Source organism: Hippopotamus amphibius, chromosome 4 (genome assembly GCF_030028045.1).
Source record: "Hippopotamus amphibius kiboko isolate mHipAmp2 chromosome 4, mHipAmp2.hap2, whole genome shotgun sequence".
Taxonomy (NCBI): Eukaryota; Metazoa; Chordata; class Mammalia; order Artiodactyla; family Hippopotamidae; genus Hippopotamus; species Hippopotamus amphibius.
The window spans coordinates 33,215,389-33,234,822 of record NC_080189.1 but is presented as its reverse complement, the minus strand read 5'-3'; the positions used below and the strand labels follow the sequence as shown (position 1 = coordinate 33,234,822).

Genomic DNA, 19,434 nt, shown 5'->3' with positions numbered 1-19,434 from the left:
ACTAGATTGTAAATTCCACCAGGTCAGAGACTATCAAATCTCCAGCACCTAAAACATATCCTTCGTACAGAGTAGCCACTCATTAAACATCTGTTGAATAGTGAACAGGTTATATGTTCAGCTAGAATCTTGGTTTTCCTCTTTGTAGACCTGACATGCTTGTCATTAGTTGTCAATATCTAACTCTTTTTCTGGGCTGTAATGTTTATTACGGCAGGAATAGTGTCTATCTCGTTTTCTATTTATCCCCTGGGACCAACATGTGGTAGGTGCTTAATAACTATTTACTGAATTAATAGATCAATGAATGGATAAGTGAATCAACATAGGAAGCCAGCACTAAATGGCTTTAATCTCATGAGTTCTGTTTCTCCAGCAGTATGCTCACCATCAACAGAGACATTTGGTTCAGCAAATTCTAGGACTGAACAGCTCCGATTATTAGAGCAGTCAGCTCTTCCTGTGACAGTAGTAAGACTAGAACAAATGAAGTTGCTAATGAGAAATAATCCTGCAACACTTGAGGTAATTAAAAAAAAAAAGTCAAAGAAGAAAAATCCATACATCAGTGACAGGAAACCTGTTTGAAATGGTTGGTCCATATAGATGAAACAGAGGGCCTTGCAAACCAAGAAGAGTGGGTGTGCGGTGAGGAGATAGCAGAGGTACGGGAGTCCAGCCTAATGATTTAGAATGAGCTTGGAAAGCCCAATGGAAGCCGTAGATGAGGTCCTCTCACGTGAGTTGATGTTTACTATTCAGTAGAAAGCCTTCTATCATAGAGAGTCACTTCCAACCTGAAAAAGGATTCCACATGAAAAGAAGGCTATCCCTTGAAACCAAAACCTCCTTCATGCTCAGTATACAACCGCATTCTGGAATTCTTGGCTCTTGAGAAAAGAACCCTGATTTTTTTCAGAGTAGTCATTGTTGATGCCCTCAAATATGCCTCACAACATCCTTTTCCATTACGCCACACACAGAATAGATATTATTTGCATGACACACTTGGATAGACATGGCTGCTCCACCTGCAAGGGCCCAGGAGAGTTATGTCAGGCACACCTGGAACTCTTTTGCCAGGTAGCAATTAGGCTGCAGCTCACGCGCAGATGTGTTATAAATTTCCAATAATCATGGAGGGATTACTTCATGCTAGATTACTTCATGCTAGGATTTTTATTTATCCAAGAAATTTTTATTGAGCACCTACCTTGTGCCAGGCACTTTTCAAATCAAGGAACAAAACAGGGAATAAAACAAAGACCACTCTCTGAAGGTTACATTCTAGTAAGGTGAGATAGAAAACAAAGAAACCTATGTCAGGTGCTGATCGAGCGCTATGAAAGTAAATCCACCAGGTTAAGCAGAAGAGAAAGTGACGGTGTGGAAGCAGAGATGGGAGCAATTTTATGTAGGCAGTGAGAGAATATCTTAGTTTCCTATCGCTGCTGCAACAAATTACCACAAACTCAGTGGTGTAAATCAATACAAATGTATGACCTTACAGCTCTGGAGTGGAGAAGTCTAAAATGGAGAGCAGGGCTGTATTTCTTCTAGATGCGCTGGGAGGAATCCGTTTCCTTGCCTTTTTCAGCTTCTAGAGGCTGCCTGCACTCCTTAGCTCATGGTCCATTCCTCTATATTGAAAGCCAGCAGCAGGACATCTTCCAATCTCCTTCCCTTCCTCCGCTCACTCCTCCTTCTTCAAGGACCCCGTGTTTCTATTGGGATCACCCAGATAGCTTCAGATAATTGCCTCATCTCCACGGTCTTAACTTAATCACAGGTGCAGTCTACTTGGCCGTGTAAAGTAACATATTCACAGGTTCCAAGAATTAAGAAGTCAATATCTTTGGGGCACGGGGGCGTGGGGATTATTCTACCCACCACTGTAGAATTTTCTGATGAGGCGGCATTTCAGCAACAACCCCCACCCCACCCCAAAATGTGCAGGAAAGCCTTGTAGATATCAGGAAATGATGGTTCTCAGCACTGGGAACAGCAATGCAAAGGCTGTGGAGGGAGTGGACACGGGTGCTTCAGGACTGGGAAGGAGCCCATTGTGTCTGAGCGGAGAGAGGGGAGAATTACGGTCGGAGAAAGGATCAGAGGGGTGGCAGGAGGTTGGGTGAGGTGTGGAGGGCCTGGTGGGCCATCTCAAGACCACACGGATAACGTCCTGCGATCCTCACAACAACCAGATAAAGTAGCTGCTGTTATTTGTCTCATGTTTAAGTTTAAGAAACGAAGCTTAGTAAAGTACAACCAGCTGGAGGTTACACAGCTTCCAAATGCAAACGCCAAGTTTTTATCCTGGACTATTTGATTCCAGAGCGTTCACACATGACCCCTCTACCAAGCTGCCTCATCACGTTCTGAAATGTGAAGAGCCATAGTTGAAGGGGAGGTGACGATCCTGGTTTACAGGAGCGAGAAGATCCTCTAAAGTGGAGAAATACCCACACCCTTCTGAGTCACTACTTCCGCTGTGACTCAGAAGCCACACTGGTGGGACAGAAAGCACAGGGGCAAGGCCCAAACAGCTCCTACCTGTGCCTCCAGTGACAACAAAATCAAGAGCTGCGGTTGCTAGCATGTAGCTAAAGTTAAGGCAGGTAACCTTTTTGTCCTTCGGGTTTACTGTCTATAAAATGCTACTACAGAGTTGCAAACGTATTTTGCCATTGAATAATTAAAGAGATATTTGGACTCATAGGAATTTTCAAAACCGAGAAATGGGACCTTGTGCCATTAGAAGACACTGTATTAACAAAAGCTCATCGAAAGCTTCTCTCTAATAGTACATTCTTTTGGTGCACATGTGCATGTACGTGCGTGTGCGCGCACGCGCACACACACACACACACACACAGAGTGCACACAAAAATTTTCTGATATTTGATTGACAACTTTTGTTAGAAAGGCACGGATTACCAGAAAGGCCTTTATTTTGTGCTGCATATATTAGTTCTTTTCCTGTAGCTCAGAGTTTTTGCCACGCTCCCTGGTAAAAGGTGAGGAGTCTTGGGATGATTTTGCAGGTTGTGTCCCTGAGGGGTTCCGGGAAAGGATAAAAGCTTTCTGGAGATTTCTTAGTCAGAATGAAGTCTTTTTTTCCTTCTTCTCTGAGTCCGGTTCCCAGTGAGAGCAGTGCATTTAGGGGAGAAAGTCAGACCCAGTGTGGTTGGCATTGTTGCTAGAACAGTCCAGCCATGTGGACTATTAATAAAATTACATGTTTATAGAAAATTGGGCAATTTAAAAGCAGAGCTATGTGTTCCTTTCCAAACACCTTCTTGGTTGTTTAGAATAGAATTGTTAAGCGTGTGAGCTGATTCTTTAGTTTCCAGGGTTCACAGCTCCCACTCACGTCTTTGAAAATTCCTTTATGGCATCTACTCACAGTAGTCAAATTGCAAAAGTTAAGTGATGTACATTAGGAAAAAATGGGCCCCCGTGGCTGTTGGTGCTTTTGTCTTCATGTCGGGAGTCAGGAATCCTAAAGGGACTTGCATTGTTCCTGCAGCCATGCAGAAACAATACATGGTACAGAGTGTTAGAAATCATCAAGCATCCCCCTTAATGTGATCTGTATCATGGTTCCCTGCTCTGCCCTGCAGCGCTCCCACCCCACTCCCACCACCCCCACCACCCCTGTTTCCTTACACGTGTGGCTCTGTGGAGAAGGAGGACAACATCACTGCATCATGATGTCCTACCTCTCACGTCTCTCTTGCTACCCATCCTGCCCTCGGAGAGTGTTATCTGAGCTGCAGATCCGCCTGCAAAGAACAGCAGACCTGAACAACCAGGATGAGTCTACGGGAGGTCTGAGAAGTGTCCCACAGGGGAAATTTTGCCTCCAGCCTCCACTGTGAACTGGCTTAATGGAGCAAGAAAACACCACGATGAGGGACCCAGAGGAAAACGGCCTTTTGTGAAAGTGGAAAGATACCTAGGTGTAGACTTTCCAATTTAAAGATATTCAGTGATGGGGATTATTATAAGTTTAATATCTCAATTGTTAGACATTGCGGGTCCCTGAAGTAAGCAGAACATGCTCCTGGGACTTCAAGGACTCATGTGACCCATGTCCAAGCCTCATCTAGTTATTTGGCTTCAGCCTTCAGTCGAGCTAGCTCCTCTGGGAGGGAAGAGTGACTGAGAATGAAACTGGGAAGCAAAAGATGTGCACTTAGGTTTTTTCACTAATTCCATGAACTTGGAATTGGGCAGCTTTCATGCCCTTCGAACGTGAGTGTCCACATAAGGAAAATGGGCATGATAATGTTTCTCTTACTGGGTTCCTGTCAGGCACAAGTGAGGTCATGCATAGGGAATTACTTTATAAGCTGTAAAATGCTACAAAAATGTAAGCTGTCAGTGTTAATAATGGGAAAAAAAAAAAAAAACCCAAATCAGTGCTTTGGCCTTGCACTCCTCCAATTTCTTTGTTCTGTTTAAATGTAACCTCTTTGCAAAAGAGGTTTAGATATCTTGCCAATTATTGGTGTCATTAGAAACCAACTTGTTAGTATTATTTTTAACTGACTGATAATAACATAATCATGTACTTGCATTAGGTACAATGAAGGAAAAGAGAACCTACTTGAAATAGTTACAAGGTTTAAAGACTAAGGGACTGAGTACCTAGAGCCCCGTGCTCTGCAACAAGAGAAGTCACCACAATGAGAAGCCCACGTGCAACAATGAAGAGTAGCCCCCACTGGTTGCAACTAGAGAAAGGCTGTGCACAGCAACAAAGACCCAATGCAGCCAAAATAAATAAAAAATGAAAGCAAAAACAAACAAACAAACAAAACCTAAGGGACTATTTTGGACAGCTGACCAAGGAGGATGGTTGGTTGAAGTTGAGCTGGTGGCTTGCTATCATAATCAGAGTTAGGCATTCCTGTGTGTAAAATGGCTATTTTCCTCATACGGAATCTAATTTCCCTTAGACTAAGACAACCATGTAATTCTTCACTAGTCATTATTTAAATATAGAACAAAATATGGTACATGGCATGAGTAATACATTAATTCAAAATGTTTTGTGTTGTGTAATGATACCTGCAGGTATGCATGCTATAAATTTACTTTCAGTATTTTTAGGCATTGCTGTTCTGTGAGCACAACCTTCCTTGTCTTCATTTATTCATTCTCTTATTCCCATTTTTTTCTTTTTCTTCTGCTTGCTATTTTCCCCTCTCTTCCTTTTTTTATTCAGCTCTTTGTCTTTCTGAGACCAACAGAAACTTACAATTGGTCACATTCAATCAGATAGACTGCTTTAGTCAGTGTATCAGCACAAACTAATATACTTTGGATGAACACCTTGCTTTTGAACCCTGGTATCCAATAAGGGAGCTTCTCTAATGTTAGACCTGGAATATACTGTTAGGCCATGTGCTGCAGAGGGAGAGATGCATACAGCTGTGTTTGGGAAAAGAGCAAATATCCATGTTAAGAAAAAATGAGGCAAGTGTAGTTATGCATTCAACACACTCTGAGTTAAAAAGGAAAGGACAGGAAAGCTGTTGAATATACTAGAAATATGCCCAGGTAAACGAGCAAACAAGACGTGCTGACATTATAAATTGGTTGAGTGACCTTTGATGAGAATTAAAATGCTACACGTAGCTCTAATTAAATAGTTTTCATTTTGTCTTCTCAGTCTGATAAACCTGTGAGAAGACAAACGCATATGTAACCTACATCTTTACCCTTACTATTATTGTGACTTTCTGAGTTTTCTCATTAATTAGAGTGATTTTCTCCACATGCTCAAATTGTCAGGGTATGAATAAGAGAAAATGACTTAATGATATGATTTATTGCAGCAGCACAGAACATTCAGAAGTGGATAGCAAAGACCTTTTACATTTTTATCTGTTTTCATGATCAAGGTATCAGAAAAATAGATGTGAATGATTCACACTCTAGGACTAGGAAACCTCAGTGCCATTTTAGTGGCTTCTGCATTTCTAGCCCTGAAATAATATATGTCATCTGCCCTTCAAAAACACAGAATTGGAGTATAAATTTGATTCTTATATTGCTTGGGACCCAGCTTTAATATCTAAAGATTTTTCATATTATTGTATGGGCGCTTCACGACCTCTCATCTTCCCCTGTCTTGTAGCTACAGACTCCGTCCTCTTCCTCATTTCTAGGAATCCTAGTTTTTTCCTCTATTGTCCCACTGGTCTTCTTCTAGCACCTAGCAGAGCCCATTCAGTGCTGGCTCAAACTTGCGTCAGGAACTTGAAACTCCCTGGCGGGGGGACCCTGGCTAGGGCTCCCTGTCCTGCCTCTGAACCATCAGCACCCTGGCTCTGGGAATGAGATTAGTGCTGAGCTGGTTAGAGCAGCAGCAGAAGCAAATCTGAGAAACTGGGTTCCCTGAGCATCGTTTCCCTTAGTTCTGAGCGTTATACAGCTGCTCATTGAAGACTTCCAGTGTTAGCTGAGCATCCCTCAACATGCTGAACAACACGCTTCATTAAAGGGCAACTCATTACTCAGAAGCAAGTTCTTCATGCACTGACAAGGTTATGATAGATCTTGTGTTACATAAAAAGTGTTTATGAGCTCCAGAAACACATCTGTTTCCGTCTCAACTCAGAGAGACTCTACCATTCAGATGCTCCTCGTGTTTTGGCAAACCAACTCTCCTTTTCATCACACCAAAATAAACTTTAAATGCCTACTTATATGAGGAAAAACTTCCAGTTAAAAGTGAGAATACACTCAATATGATTACGTCAAGTGGAATCACCCATCATTTTTCCATGAAATTGTGCATTTTAAAATTGGACTTATCTATTTCTTTGAATAAAACGTATACTTCTTGACCTAATAAATAGCTATTTACTTTTTCTAAGCTTTCAACCTCTCCCTCTTCATTGGCCTTTTCTCTCCCATCCAAAACAGTCTGCTGCTCATTCTTTGTCTCCTTCGATCTTCTCTTTAGTCAAGCTTCTTGCTTTTCCCACTCCATCCTGCAACCAACCCCCCCACCGCCCCGCCCCGCCACCGCCACTTCCCGCTTTCTGACTTACCTCCCGTTGAGTTGACTTTACCTGGAAAGTCAACAATGGTCTCCAAGATGCTCTCCTTTGGATAATTTTCAATCTCCTTATTTGTTTTTTTCCTGAAGCATTTCAGGGTTCCATTTTAGTTCTTCTTCTCTCCTTAGACTACTTTTTCTTGTGCATTTTCATTCATACCCACAATATCTGTATTAGTCAGGGTTCTCTAGAGAAACAAAACCAACAGGATGTATACATATAGATAATATGAGGAGATTTATATAGGAATCGGCTCACATGGTTATGGAGACCAAGAAGTCCCATGATCTGCTGTATGCAAGCTGGAGGGCAAGAAAGATTCTGTGTAATTCAGTCTAAGTCTGAAGACTTGAGAACTCAGTTGGTGCAACGGGGGGTGGGGGTGGGATCTGGCAATGATGTAAGTCCCCGTCTGAGTCCAAAAGCCCCATAACCAGGAGTACCAATGTTTAAGAGCAGGAGGAAATGGATGTCTCAGCTCAATCAGAGTGAGGGAATTCACCATTCCTCTGCCCTTTTATTCTCCTCAGCCCCTCACCCTTGAATGATGCCCATTCATCTTGTTGAGAGCCATCTTCTTAAACCCACTCTACTTAGAGTATGGATTCAAATGCTAATCCCTTCCAGAGATGCCCTCATAGACACATCCAGGAATACTATTTTACGGGCTAGGGGGGGATCCCTTATACCAGTTAAACTGACACAAAATTAACATTCACAACATCAAATATCACTAAATGTCCATGGCTCCCATATTTATAGCTTTGTTCCAGACCTCTTTTTTGAGTCCCCAAATTTCATTTCTATATGCATACCAGGGATCTCTGCTTAGAAAAACCACAGTAATGGTGTCCCAGACAGAATTCATCATCTTCTACAGTGCTCCTACACCTTGTCCCCATGACACCTCTTCTGAATTTACCTTATAAATGACACTTTCTTAACTTAGCTGCCCAAGCCAGAGATCAGGGTATCATCTCAGATCACTGTTTCTCCTTTAAAGCTCACATCTTGTCAACTCCTATATTCTGTTGATCCTGCCTCCTACATAATTTTCATTTTAGGCTCCCATTTCTATTACCACAGGCACCTGTATATTTCACGACCTTGGCATCACTTGCCCGTTTGTTATTATAGGTCACTTTCTGATTGCCCCTCTTACAGCCTTACCTCACTATCCATCACAAAGCTGCTGAAATGACATTTCTAGTGTGAACATCTGATCCCTGCCTCTATAGCTCAAAATTCTTCCTTGGCTTTTGGTTGCCTTCAGATAAAATCTGAAGTGGGTTGCTTGACAAAGTCTCCATGATTAGGACCCTGTCCAACCTCCACTCCCACCTGCCTCGCACCTTCAGCCCCTCACCCCTCTTAACACTTTACATTCTGGGAGTAACGAGCCACTTTTAGTTTCTACTAACACTTGGGACACGCTGTTTGTTGCCTGGCATGCCCTGCACATTTGTCTGCCGATTTTTCAAGGCTTGGTTAGACACTGCCTTTATGCAAAGCTATCTTTTCTTTTCCCCCTGGAATCATATCTTTGCTTATTTTATTATAACTGGAAGGATACTTTCTGTTTGCCTTTGTCTCCCTATTAGATTGTAACCTTCCTGGAGGTAAGGTTATGTACTCCCATCTATGCATTTGTACATACAAGTGTGTAACACATAGTAGGAACCCAATAAATGTTTGTTAAATCAGTGAATAACTGAATGAATAAGTGAGTGAAATTACAAAAACAGCCAAGGACTTGAAGCCATGCGATGCCAAACTTTTCCCATTTCAACTTTTTATCTTGACTCTGTGCAGACACATCATTAATTAAATTCTGGGTGCATGACGAGCCTTATAGAGCATGATTATATTTCTACCTAAGATGAAGATAAAAATATTTGCATATAAATGATATAATACCCAGCCTCAGTGAAGCACTCTCTCTCAATACTCCAAATAAACTACATTACCTGTTGGGAAATAAATGAAAATGAATCCACTAAAGTAATGGGTTTTTAGGCCAATTTTTCAAGCAAGAGCTCATTTCTTGCTGAACATAAATATGCTTCTCAAGCTTATGAAATCAGCTATTGCTTATGCGTACACATGCACTGAGATGAATTCACATCTCATTCAGGATCTGTGAGTTTTGAAGTGAGCCCTGAGAGTGAACACGTCATCTGTAGGTTTCACAGATTCCATTTGTTCAAGTGAATAAGCAAACCCTTAAGTTTCTGGATAATTTGAGTTATGAAGGCATCTCACATTTGAAGCATTTGCTCTTGTCTCTAAAGAGAGAACTATTTCTTAACTCTAGAAATTGGAGTGTAAGGCAAAAAAGCAGAAAAATTCCCCATTCTTTTGGTGGTTTTAATTCTTTTTTCTTTCCTTCTTCATTCATTCCCTTCTTTGTCTTTTCAATTCCTTTCTTAAGACATCAATGGCAGGATGTGTGAATTTACTATGTGCTGGCACTAGATGAAGCACAGTCATTTTAATCCAATTTAATCCTCTTAACAGCCCAATTAGATGGATACTACCATCATCATCTCCATGTAACAGAGGAGGAAACTGACATAGGCAGGGAAGTCACACAGCTCATGATTGGTAAAGCCAGGACTTAAACCCAGATGTGATTCTAAAACCTTGCCTGTAACCCTTTGTGGCCCACCTCATCCAAAGCACAGTTGAGATTTGTGAGATGGAAAATTACTCCATCTCCTTTTGAACCACCTCATACTCTGCTTAACAAGAATTGCACATATCCTATTATTATTACATGACCTTTACATATATTTTATAAAGTAGGCAGGTCTACAGCTAGTGATACTGATTTTAGTTTGTGAGATGTGATAACTGGCTCAGAGTGGTTAAATGCTCCAAAGAAAATGAAGGGAATAAAGAGGGAAGTTTTTAAACTTCCTGATCATATTTAGAAATAGCAAAACCAAACCAAACTCAGGAAAATGGAGAAAATTCAGGTAAAGCATCACTGGCAAACTGTATTCTGAAGAATAAGATGGTAAATATTTTGGATGTTGGCTTGGCAGAATCTGTCCTAACTATTTAACTCTGCAGTTATAATGTAATAGCAGCCCTGGGCAAGATGTAAATGAACTGGTGTGACTGTGTTCTAATGAAACTTTATTTACAAAAGCAAGTGGTCGGCCAGAATTGACCCATGGGCCATAGTTTGTTGACCCCTGCTTTAAAGTGTCCAGATATATTCCTTACATTGTTATCAACCCAGACATTTGGAAATACCTAGATGATTAGCAGCGTGTAGATAAATGATGGAGACTGATAGCATTTTAGTCCTATTAAGATTATTTTTGAGCTACTTAGCTATAGCCCCGCTGTTTAACTGGATGTGATAAGAGTTCAAAGGGAGGTGATCTATTTAAACTTTAGAAGCAGGCTGTCTGGCAATTTGTGGCATCAAACTGTGAAGGTTCAGATAAGCTTTTGACAGCGATGGAACTGTGTTCATACAATTTGGAATTGCAATCTTAGCTGGGAGGATTGAGATCCAGACTCAAATACAGATCATGCGAAAAAACTGTAATAAATCTTTTGCATTGAAACCAACAAGCAAAGCTGTGCACAACAGTTTTATTGTCCAAACTGATAAATTGCGATTTTTCTCTTCCAAAAACATTAGAAACAAGGAAAATCAGAGCCCTCCACACAAGTTTCAATTTCATGGCTCTTTATTAAAGTTCTGCTTTATTTTAAAACTGGCAAGCCTGTTTTAAGGTTGTTGTTATTGCTATTTTCAGATGGATATGGAATGTTAGAGAAATTTATGGACATAGAATGTTTGGGTTGGTAGCTGCACTCTGCCACTTCCTAGCTGTGTGCACAGTTCTTAAACCTTTCTAAGCTTACACACAAAGTACATACATAGCACAGGCCTGGCAATTGCTAACTACTCAAGAAATGTTTGCAAAAACGATGATGTATCTCTTCTCCCTGATGTCTTCTGCCTCATGGTGTGGATCTCTGTTTCACTAGAGATAAAAAGGAAAACTGAATCCAGATATTGATTTCTAACACTTGGCTCAAATACTAAGGGGAAAGGGTTGTGGTTATTCCAAATAATTGATCCCATAGTCTACAAATAGTTTCCTCATCTTTACAATCATTCATTACCAGTTAGTCCTTGTCCCAGATTTTCAGCGATATAAAAGAAAATGAAACGCTCTTCTTATGGCTTCTTGGTATCATTAAAAAGTAATTTGTATGTAAACCTGTGGTATACCTCTAATACTGTCTTTAAAGGACACGTGTTGACTCTCAGTATATTTGTATTTGTGTGTGTGTGTGAGAGAGAGAGAGAGAGAGGGAGAGGGAGACAGAGAGGGAGACGGAGAGGGGAAGGGGGGGTGAGGGAGAGGGAGAGGGGAAGAGGGGGAGAGGGAGAGGGAGAGGATTAATGTGCTTCCTCTGGGTAATAGATATAATGCAGAAGCAGGGATGGGGAGAATTAAGCTAAAATTCCTTCCTATTTGCCCCCTTTGCTGATATTCAGGACAGGGAAATACTGATACATAGTACAAACCTATGCACATCTTGTTAACTTTATCTCTGTCCTAGGACTGGAGGCAGGCGTTTCCAAACCCTTATATCCCAAATCTAGATTCCATGGGGTTGAAGGAGAGACAAATAATGCACACAGGACAACCACACCTAAAGGCAATTACAGGTCGAAAAAGAGCTGTCCTGAAATAGGGTGACGTGATAGGGTGCATACCTGTCATTTTCTGTTCGCCACTCCATCCCACTCTGATCTCTGCCTTCCTCTTGCTGCCTACTTCAGATTGGGTTCAGTCCATGGGAGGCACCAGCAGAAGATGGGAGGGTGAGAGGAGATAGAGGGGGATATTTTATTCCCCATCCTTCCTGCTTTGGCCCTGAGACTGTGGCAAGAGCCACATCCCTATGTGACTACAGTTCCTCACCATGGCCCCAGTTCTCATGGGGCTCAGGTCAGGCAACACTTTTTCCTCCCCATTCCCCTAGATGGGTGGGAAGGGCAGCTTTGGGTGCTTCACTGAATCATATTTGCTCCTTTAATTTTGCTCGCATTTCTGTAAGGAGCCCTTTCCTTAAAGTCTGTTCATTTGAACTATTTGGAAGTAAATTCTGTTTTCTGCTATGTCCTTGACTGATGTTAGGAATAATTTGAAGGAGACCTAATATGAGCAAAATATTTGGAATTTTATTTTATAGCTCCATTTTCTAGGCTATTTTGCTGTATTCAATTGTTTCAAACCTTTCTCCCCATCAATTCTACTAATGTCATTATTATTTCAGAGACTAAATCATGTTCTAAAAAACTAAAGTCTACACAGATCTGCCCTTATCAGAGAGCAATGCGGTCTCACTTCTACATCATCAACCAATCTAAACAGTTCTTGTATAAAGGAATTGTTATCTGAATAATGTTCTAAAAGTTAATTCTTCATACACTAATATCAGAAAAAGAAGCTGCAGTGAACAGAAATTTCATTTTTCATTTTTTCCAATGCAATCATTCTCATTGAGATGGGGGTCTCAGAATCTATAAGTGTAAGATTTTCAATCTATGACAACTTAAATTTCTATAGGAGTATATAGAGGGTAGGGGAAGAAGGAGGGAGGGAGGAAGAGAGAGAGGGAGGGAGGGAGGGGGAGAGAGAGGTTTCTTTCCTCACTTTATAATTTGCAGAGATTGTTCTTGTTCTCCCTCTAAGGCTAAAAAGATGGGCTCCTCTTTGAATTTTTGCTGACTGTGCAAAAATTTTGCATTTTCCTGATTCAATCCACTCTTGGATCAAAGAGAAAAGCTAAAGGAGGGAGAAAATCTCTCAGAAACTCACTACTGCCATACTGGTCATTTTTCAAGTTCTGACTTCCCAATATTCCAACTACTATTTAACATTCTAAGTCATAAGTAGCTTCTTTTGTATATTTTTCAGTTTTTACTTGTAATCAATGGGAGACACAAGCTGCAGGGCTCTTACTCCATATTGACTAGAACTGGAAGTTTGCCACATTCAATGATTTTTTGAATGTTAAACTAACCTTATGTTCCTAGAATAAACAGCAATTGGCCATTGTATGTTATTCTTGATATACATATATCAATATATAAAATATATAAAATATATTTTATGTCATATCTATCCATCTACCTATCTATACATACATATTGCTAGATTTGATATGCTAATCTTTTGTTAAGAATTTTTCATTTATATTCCTGTTTCCCTCCCAGCATTACTACTTTCAATTCATCTTGTTCTCTTCAAAATTTTTCTTTTTGTGTCAGCTCAGAGATGCATTTAAAGGATGTTTTTTATTTATAGTTTATCAAAAATTTTAGTTAGTTGAGTTGGGATGCCTGTATGAAGTATCTATTCTTCAAACTGCCAGAAATAGAGCCCATGTTTTTGTTTCATGTTATACTGCCTCCTATTTTTATGTGCCTTCTGTTTATTTTGTCAAGTAGTAAAAGATCTTTAGAAGTTTCTTTATATAATAAAAATATTTCATACTTGTAAAATAACCTGCAGTTTATAAGTAACTTTCATGTTCATCCCAATAACTTTATGAGGAATTCAGGCAAAAATTATTGTCTCTATTAGAAAGGAATAAATGGGCTCAGAGAAGTTAACCTGAGCAAAGTAAGTATGAGGTAGAATTAGAATGATTATTTAATTCTCTTTCTTCTCTACCAGGCTGTATCCAGGAAGGCCAAAAAGAAATTGCATTCTATAGCAGAATCTGAGTAAGTCAAGTTGAGGGGGATGGACAATGGGGGAACAACTGGAGTTTCATGACATTAATTTTACAGATCTCCATTAGCTTCTTTGTTCTATTGCTAATCGAACATACAATCAGTAAAGAGTCTTGGAGATGCTTGACCACAAAAGTTTATCCTTTCAATTTAGTCTGCTACTTTCAAAAAGAGGAGTTTCTTGGTTTAGCAGTCTTGATAATTGTATTCAAGACCTTAAGAACCTGAGAAAAGTAGAATTAGATTTGTAGAGACTGCTGTTGATCCTGAAATACCAGTCAGGGAAAGGTGCTGGCTTTATTTCAGGAGTAGGAAAGACTTATTTTTGTTGAAACTCAAGTTCAAGACATAATTTGTAAGTCTTTGGTCTAATAATTTTTCATAAGATGGATATTTTCTTTTACTCTCTCTGATGATAATTCTGCTAAGACAAGGTTTTAAATTTGAAAAAATATGCATTTCTCTTTTTTAAAAAATTCAGCATAATTACCAAGCAAAAGACAGTGTTATTAGATAAATAGAGGATGATGCCTCCAATGATCCCTTGTCGAATTTAATGACAATGTAATTTTCCTCACTCTATTCACCAAATATGTCTCAAAACGTTGAAAAGGTTAGTTTGAGAGGAACAGTGCAGCTCCTTTTGTTTTACTTGGTACTAATTTATCAAGTGCTGTGACATTTTGTAATTTAGCTAGACGAATAGCATCATTATGTTACACTCAAGTTGTTAAAAAAATGGATGTTTGATTAAAATATTTATCTTCAATCTTGATTACTCCTTTCACAGTTTTTAAGTCTAGTTTCCTGATGATGCCTAGACATTTTTATGTAGGTCTTGACCCAAATGCTACTACGAAGCTTGAACTCTTGTAGCTTAGTGTCGAATACACAAACACACTCCTCTACAGTTATAAATAATTCTCCAAATGCCCTCTTCTAACTTATTGCAATGATTTATATTCCAGTGGGACACAACTCATACTTCTTCCCAGTTACTGCAGCCATTTCTGGGTCCATGATGTCTGTTTAATGCCCATTTTTCTCAATCAGGTCTTGATATGGCTCCTCGTAATCCCTGCTGCTATGTTCCAAAGGAGAGGTTTACCCACCCCTAACACACCCAGTACACAAATAGAAGAACTATTGGTTAACAAAACTTCCATTTAAAAAAGATTATTGCATAGGAGCAGGGGGCAGGGAAGCAGGCCACAATGGCACTATCCTTTCCCTGTTCTATTAGGAAGCAGGTTACTTCTGTTGGGAGACTTTCCTTTAGGGCAATGGATGATCTCCCGGGTTAGTCAGGAGATCAGGCTGGTCTGTAGCAGAGAGATTTAATTTGTTCTGTGCATTGTGTGGTTTTGGTCATCAGGGACTTTTGGGAGGATCTTTCTATTGGGAGATGTATTGGGTTAGGCTGTGATGGCAAATAGAACCAAACATGTAAAGGCTCAACAAGATAGAAGTTTAATATCTTGCTTATGTAATAGTCCAGGAAAGCTCCAGTTTTGCCTTCTTCAACACATGGTTTCCAAAGTTGTCCTGGTGGTTTTCTCCACCTCGATCAGCTAGATGAGGGAAAGAGCATGGAAATGCACATGTAGGAGATTTTTTTTTTTTATGAGCCAGGACTGAAAGAGGGAGGCATCACTTCCTCTCATACGCCATTACAGATAGATAACTTAGTCAAAGGACTACAACTTATTGGAAAGGAATCTAGGTGGGTACCTGATGAAGGGGAAAAACATACTGGTGGACAGCTAGGCATCTTTGCCTTTGGGCTGTACCTCCTTGGCCATGCATTTCCTGATACTGGGGATATGGAGCAGTGGGCAGTCCTAGATTCCTTGTTTTTGTGTTTTCTTTCTTTCTTGTTTGGCAATGGCGGTGGTGACAATCGAACCTCCTTAAAACCCTAGGAGATCGCTGATTAGGAGCTCTATTTGCTAGGAACTAAAGCCACTAATCTTGCCAGTCAAGATATTTGAATCTGGATCCACTCCCCCTTCACAGTTTCAGTCCCTTGGTGACGCTTCAGCAGGCACTGTGGATCCTCCTGGGCCTCATCTTAATGCCTCTCACGTTGGTCTCTGTCTCTGTATAGGGGGCTGCAGTGATGGGCCAGGGCTAAACACTCCTCTGCCCCAGGTGCTCCCAATCTCCTTTGTAACCTGGGAATCACCTTAGTCAGGTAGCAGTGCTTTGTGGACATGTAGGAGTTCTGGCGTCTCCATTCTGAAAACGCTCTGGCTGATAGCAGTGCAGCTGGGTACCTTTCGGAATCCAGAGCATGCCCAGCAGCAGAATGGCCTCTGTACACAGCTGTGCCAGGCTGCGACTCCTGCTCCACTTTCAGAAGGCTCTGCTTAGACCACACTTTCCCCCTCTTGCAGCACCTTATTGAAGGTTGCAAGAAGTAGCCAACACCTCCAAAATCTCAATTTTTTTTCCCTGTAAAGCTCAAGCTCAGTGAGGATAGGCACATCATCTAAATAAACTGTAACTATTAACTAACTGCTTTGCTACTGAGTTTCCTAACTCAGAATGGAAAAAACCTCCCCGCCCTCTCTGCACCTGAAAGCAGCCAGTTCCACATTTTAGATCTATCCCTCTCAATGCCTCTGTTCCAGTTACTGATTTTAGCATCAATTAGGGCTCCATAGGTTGCCAGTGGCACAAATCCCGTCCTAAATAGCTAAACAAATCAAAAACACAGATTTACTAAGAGCAGTTCTGTTTCAATTGCAACATAATTTGAGACTCATATGTAATATAAAAATTTCTAGAAGCAACATTAAAAAATAAGAATAAATGAAATTAATATAAAAATCTAATTTAAACACATATTCAACATACTATAACGTCACAGGTATTCATTATAAAAAATCATTAGTGAGATATTTTATACTCTTTTTCTCCCCCATGCCAAGTCTTCAAAATTCAGTGTTATTTTAGACACATAGAACAATTCAGTTTGGACTAACCATGTTTCCAGTGCTCAATAGCCACATGTGGCCAGTGGCCACCAATATTAGATAGCATAGCATTGAAACACTTTAGGGCAGCTCCTAGAGTCCAAGAAACTGCTTAAAACCATCTCTCCTCTGGTATGTTAGCTTCATTGTTGTTTGCTTCTGATCTGCTTTTTCAGTGTGCCTGAGTACATGGCTATCAGCCTCTCCGGTTTCATCACTCAAAGCTTCATCTTCATAGAGGAGAGAATTGCTTTTCACCTCCCTACCACCATTCTCCTAACTACCCCAGCTCTAGTTCAAAAAATCTTTGGAAGGAAGTCTGACTGCCCATTTCCAGGACAATCAGGTGGCCCCTTGATGAGGTGAGGTAATGTGATTAGTCCAGCTTGTGATGGGGGTGGAGTTCTGTGATTGACAGCTTCCAAGCAAATCTCATGACTTAGAGCAGGGAAAGAAGAGCTGTTCAAAAGAAGAGCGGTTGCTCTAACCAGAAGGAGAGGAAAAGAAGTGCTGAGAAGTCAAAAACAATAAATACATACTACCATACCTAAGGAAGATTAAAAATGGCTATTTATGCAAGTGCTATGAGTCTTTATTCTCAGATGAACTGAACACAAGTATGGATAGCAGTATGTGTACTTGCTATGTAAAAATTCCACAGACATGTTTGGGATGTCAGGAAAATGAAATTAATAGCTTCATTTAACAGCTAACTCCTCAATCAACCTATTATTCACTCTTTTTGTTCCTTTATTAAAAAATAATCAGGAAGTGAAATACATTGATTTGGTAGTTTAATATTAAATCATAAAATGTTGTGTCCCTAACTAGGAATGAATGTGTGGAATGCCTGAATCAAAAAACAAATTTGGGATCAATAACATTTTTTTAGAATATAGTCCTGGTGACTGTTCTACAAAAAAAAGAAAAAGATGTCAGAAAACCATACAATTCTGATGAGCAACAGATTCTACCAATTCTAGAACCTTGCCAATTACTGCCATTTTGCAAAATCCTTCCTGGAAATATTGACTGATACATAGTGAAATCTTTCATCTCTTCAGATCAAGACACAGAACAGAAATTACTCTGGCTGCTGTGGCAGGTGATCATTTTAAGATTAAGGATGATCACTATTTATCTTTATCCACTGGGACCCGTCAGTAGCTTCCAACACTATGACTATGTGATGCTAACGTTCCTCTTAAATGTTCTGGCTAACGTGAAGGAGCCAGTTTTCCCCAGGAGAAATGCTGTCCTAACACACTGTAGCTGAAGATGTTCCTATGCTTAGTTTAAATTGGTACTGACTGCAGAGGGTGTCTTGAGAATTGGAGCTGAAAAAAAATATTTTATATTTTTTTCCTTGAGTTCTTTCTGTCTCCTACATGCTTTGTTGGGAAGTCAAAAGTAAACGTACGCCATGACACAGTCAGCTCTCTGGCTCTCTGCATCCCAGGATGCAGCACCTGTGGATATGCAGGGCCGACTCTACTGCATCATTTTATACTAGAGACTTGAGCATCTGTGTAATTTGGTATCTGTGGAGGGCCTGGAACCAATCTTCCCCACCACTGATACTGAGGAGTGACTGTACCCTCTTCATCACTAGTTAAGCTGTTCTCTAAGTGAAGCGGGCAACAGCATCAGCTTGATGCTGGTTTAAAAAGGGGAGGGGGGAGAGGGATAAACTGGGAGATTGAGATTGATGTATACACATTACTATATATGAAATAGATAACTACTAAGGATCTACTGTACAGCACAGGGAACTCTACTCAATACTCTGTAATGACCTATATGGGAAAAGACTCTAAAAAAAGAGTGGCTCTATGTACATGTGTAGTTAATTCAGTTTGCTGTTCACCTGAAACTAACACAACACTGTAAATCAACTATACTCCAATAACAATTTTTTAAAAATGTGTCTCACCTGGCCCCACCATGAGAGACTGAGTATATCTGGGTAAGATTTAGGCATATGGAAGTTTGATAAGCCCTGCAGGTGATTCTAATATAAATCACACTTTAAGAAAACCAACTTTAGCTCATAAGTTGTATCAATGTAATTCTCCATTCTGATCATGTATGGAGGAATTAACTAAAATGACTTGAAATGATAATTCCCTTGATGTAAGTTTCCTCCTCAAAATATCTTTAATCCAGGGGTACCCAGGGAAAGAAGGCCCTGGAGGAGCTCTAGGTGTCTATGAAAGTCCTGAGATGGTATACAGTACTTTGCACACTTGCACACTTTTCTGGAGCAATGCGTCTATGACATTCACAAGATTCTCAAAGTCTCAAGCACTGCATTAATAGCTCCCCACTGACCACTGAATTAAGTACAAATCCTCCAACTTGGCATTTAAGACATACAGAAAACTATCCTAAATTCCCTTTCTAGTTTTTCTCCCACTCCTCTGCATGTACTCTAACTAGTCAGAGATTACTGACTGCTCCCTGATTTTGTTCTTATTTCTGTACTGTCTTAGTCAGTTTGGGCTGCCATAGCAAATCATCATACACTGGTGGCTTACACAGCAAACATTTATTTCTCACAGTTTTGAAGTCTGGGAAGTCCAAGACCAAGGGTCGGGTAGAC

General features: G+C 40.2%; 1 protein-coding gene across 2 annotated transcripts in view; it reads right to left on the bottom strand.

The window, feature by feature from the left end:
* CTTNBP2 (cortactin binding protein 2) overlaps positions 1 to 19,434 on the bottom strand; it is a 203,059-nt gene that overhangs the window by 172,559 nt on the left and 11,066 nt on the right. For both annotated transcript variants that reach the window (XM_057731496.1, XM_057731497.1), the window contains exon 2: positions 7,068 to 7,263. The gene's annotated coding sequence lies outside the window, so the exon portion shown is untranslated. The remainder of the gene's footprint in view (positions 1 to 7,067; positions 7,264 to 19,434) is intronic.